The following is a 5,403-nucleotide window of genomic DNA, read 5'->3' on the forward strand; positions in this document are numbered from 1 at the left end:
TACTTTTGTTCAAAAGTGTTCCGATAATTTAAGCCTCAATATGACTAAACAAATGCAAGCACTATTTTCGAAATTTCCTAGTACCTCTTTACTATATTAATACATTCAATTGTTCAACAAATTCATAAAATGAAATACAGGAAGTTTAACTAAGCAGGAAATATATTTATTATTTATAACAAACGGCAGCCCAGATATCGAGTGGAAAGTGAAAGGATCGTTACATGTAAGTATTTTGTTTACGTTTTTATACCTTTATTCTGATAACATTGATTCGAAGAAACCACAAAAATAATATTTGTACATAAAATGACAATTGACGTAATAATATTTTTTTTTTTTAAATTGTTTCATACTAAATATGTCTTATTCAGTTAATGGTCAGCATTTAGCAAACAAGGAAGTATCCAAATGCATATAAACAGCTTATTTGAATTGTTTCATGCCCTATGTTTGAGAAAACAAGTTATTCTATGGATGTAGTGAGTATAACGATTCTCTTTAATTACAATTATACAGAAGACGGGACGAGTATACCTGTGCCACTGTGTGTTTTTTTCTGGCTAGGTATTTATAACGCCTTGTGTCTCTAAGGGACTTCTTTACAGTTTTTGGTTAATTGGCTTGTCCCTTTAATTTTCCTGGTTAAATGTTTATCATTCTTAAGCAATAGCAAGGGCAGTAATGCCAGGTGCGTCTAGATCTTCTAGATTTGGGATGGACATAGGTTCTAAAAATGGGTGTGGTTTGTACGCAAGAGATTAAATAGTCGTTTTGAAGTAAAAAATGCATTGAGTGAGTCGGGAAGCTTAGTAAGAACATGCATTGTTTTCACGAGATATTTTAATACAGACACTATTTAGATCTAAAACAAGCGTTTTCGTAAATGAGCAATTGCTCTTCATTCGGTGCACAAGGTCGTTTCTTAAAATTATCGTTGAAACATATAGAAAACAGTGGTAATACTCACCGAATCGAGGACGTTTTCCACTCAAAACAATGAACCGGGAAGCATGGACGCACCTGACATTACTACCTTTGAATAGGTTGTTGTTGTTGTTTTTTTAAATGGGAGATATAGGCATTTTTGTACTATCGTCAACAGGTAATTGTACTAGTAGAACTTATGTCTGAATGATTCATACTTTTCAAAATAAAATAAAAAATATGAGTATTACTTAAGTTATTACACCCACCAAATGTACTTTTTATATGTAGCATATTTCAGGTGTTAAATCCAAGAACATTGTCAGCTACAAATTGATCGTTTCGGATGTTTGCTTAGCTTTGCTGTGACTTTGAATAAAACCATCCTTGTTTTTCAGTGGGGCTTCCCCTGTGGATTCCTGGCCTTTACTTTTAAGATTTGCCCAAAACTTTAAGTTATTCTTGTTTGCTTGGTGGATCAAATTTTTCATCATGTTCTATTGTTTTATCGATCTATGTACCTTTTTGAATTGGTGAATTGTTCTTTCTTTGATGTTTTTTGCTTTCTTCGTATTTCTCTCTTAATTTCAGAGTTAATCTAAGGGTATGTGTGTCACGATGTAGACATTTTCTTTGGAACGCTTCGGTTCATAGAGTAATTAACGGTATTCTTAAAAGTAAGCCAGGTACCCTAAATGAAAATACTGGACGTTAATATTATTTCATTGGAATTATTTATGTCACGTCTTATGCCTGGAATGTCTTCTTCTTTTTTCCACAGTAAGATGTCTTTTCGAAGAGGCTTAGGTCGTCTCGCTGTAATGTTTGTGTCATATAGGACAATATCGTGGTCACTGATTCCAATTGATGGCACAGGCTTGCATCTTTGCATGCAACTGAGCTGGCATGTAAGAATTATGAGATTCACCTGACAAAGTATTGTCAATAACCTGTCCTAAGTTTTGCACTTTTTGTTGTACATAAATTACGTTGCCCTAACAGACTACGGAACAAAACTTGACTTTCGTTGTTTCACTTGGATTGTACAATTGAAACAAACAGGTTTTTTTTAATAAATTCACATATGCATTTGACAGCTAAAACAGTAATCTCTAATTTAGTGACACTCGGATTTGACGACTAAAAACAGTAGTCTTTAATTTAGTGACACGTGGATTGGACAACTTTGGCGCGTTACGTTGGACAACATAGGAAGTAGTTTTTATTTAAGTGACATGTTGACTGGACAACATAGGAAGTAGTTTTTATTTAAGTGACGTGTTGACTGGACAACATAGGAAGTAGTTTTTATTTAAGTGACATGTTGACTGGACAACATAGGAAGTAGTTTTTATTTAAGTGACATGTTGACTGGACAACATAGGAAGTAGTTTTTATTTAAGTGACATGTTGACTGGACAACATAGGAAGTAGTTTTTATTTAAGTGACGTGTTGACTGGACAACATAGGAAGTAGTTTTTATTTAAGTGGCGTGTTGACTGGACAACATAGGAAGTAGTTTATATTTAAGTGACGTGTTGACTGGACAACATAGGAAGTAGTTTATATTTAAGTGACGTGTTGACTGGACAACATAGGAAGTAGTTTTTATTTAAGTGACGTGTTGACTGGACAACATAGGAAGTAGTTTTTATTTAAGTGACATGTTGACTGGACAACATAGGAAGTAGTTTTTATTTAAGTGACATGTTGACTGGACAACATAGGAAGTAGTTTTTATTTAAGTGACGTGTTGACTGGACAACATAGGAAGTAGTTTTTATTTAAGTGACGTGTTGACTGGACAACATAGGAAGTAGTTTTTATTTAAGTGACGTGTTGACTGGACAACATAGGAAGTAGTTTTTATTTAAGTGACGTGTTGACTGGACAACATAGGAAGTAGTTTTATTTAAGTGACATGTTGACTGGACAACATAGGAAGTAGTTTTTATTTAAGTGACGTGTTGACTGGACAACATAGGAAGTAGTTTTTATTTAAGTGACGTGTTGACTGGACAACATAGGAAGTAGTTTTTATTTAAGTGACGTGTTGACTGGACAACATAGGAAGTAGTTTTTATTTAAGTGACATGTTGACTGGACAACATAGGAAGTAGTTTTTATTTAAGTGACATGTTGACTGGACAACATAGGAAGTAGTTTTTATTTAAGTGACATGTTGACTGGACAACATAGGAAGTAGTTTTTATTTAAGTGACATGTTGACTGGACAACATAGGAAGTAGTTTTTATTTAAGTGACATGTTGACTGGATAACATAGGAAGTAGTTTTTATTTAAGTGACGTGTTGACTGGACAACATAGGAAGTAGTTTTTATTTAAGTGACATGTTGACTGGACAACATAGGAAGTAGTTTTTATTAATATTATTTCATTGGAATTATTTATGTCACGTCTTATGCCTGGAATGTCTTCTTCTTTTTTCCACAGTAAGATGTCTTTTCGAAGAGGCTTAGGTCGTCTCGCTGTAATGTTTGTGTCATATAGGACAATATCGTGGTCACTGATTCCAATTGATGGCACAGGCTTGCATCTTTGCATGCAACTGAGCTGGCATGTAAGAATTATGAGATTCACCTGACAAAGTATTGTCAATAACCTGTCCTAAGTTTTGCACTTTTTGTTGTACATAAATTACGTTGCCCTAACAGACTACGGAACAAAACTTGACTTTCGTTGTTTCACGTGGATTGTACAATTGAAACAAACAGGTTTTTTTTTAATAAATTCACATATGCATTTGACAGCTAAAACAGTAATCTCTAATTTAGTGACACTCGGATTTGACGACTAAAAACAGTAGTCTTTAATTTAGTGACACGTGGATTGGACAACTTTGGCGCGTTACGTTGGACAACATAGGAAGTAGTTTTTATTTAAGTGACATGTTGACTGGACAACATAGGAAGTAGTTTTTATTTAAGTGACGTGTTGACTGGACAACATAGGAAGTAGTTTTTATTTAAGTGACATGTTGACTGGACAACATAGGAAGTAGTTTTTATTTAAGTGACATGTTGACTGGACAACATAGGAAGTAGTTTTTATTTAAGTGACGTGTTGACTGGACAACATAGGAAGTAGTTTTTATTTAAGTTACATGTTGACTGGACAACATAGGAAGTAGTTTTTATTTAAGTGACGTGTTGACTGGACAACATAGGAAGTAGTTTTTATTTAAGTGACGTGTTGACTGGACAACATAGGAAGTAGTTTTTATTTAAGTGACGTGTTGACTGGACAACATAGGAAGTAGTTTATATTTAAGTGACGTGTTGACTGGACAACATAGGAAGTAGTTTATATTTAAGTGACATGTTGACTGGACAACATAGGAAGTAGTTTTTATTTAAGTGACGTGTTGACTGGACAACATAGGAAGTAGTTTATATTTAAGTGACGTGTTGACTGGACAACATAGGAAGTAGTTTATATTTAAGTGACGTGTTGACTGGACAACATAGGAAGTAGTTTTTATTTAAGTGACGTGTTGACTGGACAACATAGGAAGTAGTTTTTATTTAAGTGACGTGTTGACTGGACAACATAGGAAGTAGTTTTTATTTAAGTGACATGTTGACTGGACAACATAGGAAGTAGTTTTTATTTAAGTGACATGTTGACTGGACAACATAGGAAGTAGTTTTTATTTAAGTGACGTGTTGACTGGACAACATAGGAAGTAGTTTTTATTTAAGTGACGTGTTGACTGGACAACATAGGAAGTAGTTTTTATTTAAGTGACGTGTTGACTGGACAACATAGGAAGTAGTTTTTATTTAAGTGACGTGTTGACTGGACAACATAGGAAGTAGTTTTTATTTAAGTGACGTGTTGACTGGACAACATAGGAAGTAGTTTTTATTTAAGTGACATGTTGACTGGACAACATAGGAAGTAGTTTTTATTTAAGTGGCGTGTTGACTGGACAACATAGGAAGTAGTTTTTATTTAAGTGACATGTTGACTGGACAACATAGGAAGTAGTTTTTATTTAAGTGACGTGTTGACTGGACAACATAGGAAGTAGTTTATATTTAAGTGACGTGTTGACTGGACAACATAGGAAGTAGTTTTTATTTAAGTGACATGTTGACTGGACAACATAGGAAGTAGTTTTTATTTAAGTGACGTGTTGACTGGACAACATAGGAAGTAGTTTTAATTTAAGTGACGTGTTGACTGGACAACATAGGAAGTAGTTTTTATTTAAGTGACGTGTTGACTGGACAACATAGGAAGTAGTTTATATTTAAGTGACATGTTGACTGGACAACATAGGAAGTAGTTTTTATTTAAGTGACGTGTTGACTGGACAACATAGGAAGTAGTTTTTATTTAAGTGACGTGTATACTGGACAACATAGGAAGTAGTTTTTATTTAAGTGACGTGTTGACTGGACAACATAGGAAGTAGTTTTTATTTAAGTGACATGTTGACTGGACAACAT

General features: G+C 34.0%; 1 protein-coding gene across 4 annotated transcripts in view; it reads left to right on the plus strand.

The window, feature by feature from the left end:
• Window positions 1-207: 207 nt before the first annotated feature.
• The window catches only part of LOC128203302 (heat shock 70 kDa protein 12B-like), a 19,360-nt gene continuing 14,164 nt past the window's right edge, over window positions 208-5,403 (plus strand). Inside the window, exon 1 of one of the 4 annotated variants that reach the window (XM_052904668.1) lies at window positions 208-226. The gene's annotated coding sequence lies outside the window, so the exon portion shown is untranslated. Of the gene's footprint in view, window positions 227-514; window positions 568-5,403 lie in introns of those variants that run through there. The other 3 variants (XM_052904663.1, XM_052904666.1, XM_052904664.1) reach the window with 3 other exon arrangements.

This window comes from Mya arenaria, chromosome 9 (genome assembly GCF_026914265.1).
Source record: "Mya arenaria isolate MELC-2E11 chromosome 9, ASM2691426v1".
NCBI lineage: Eukaryota > Metazoa > Mollusca > Bivalvia > Myida > Myidae > Mya > Mya arenaria.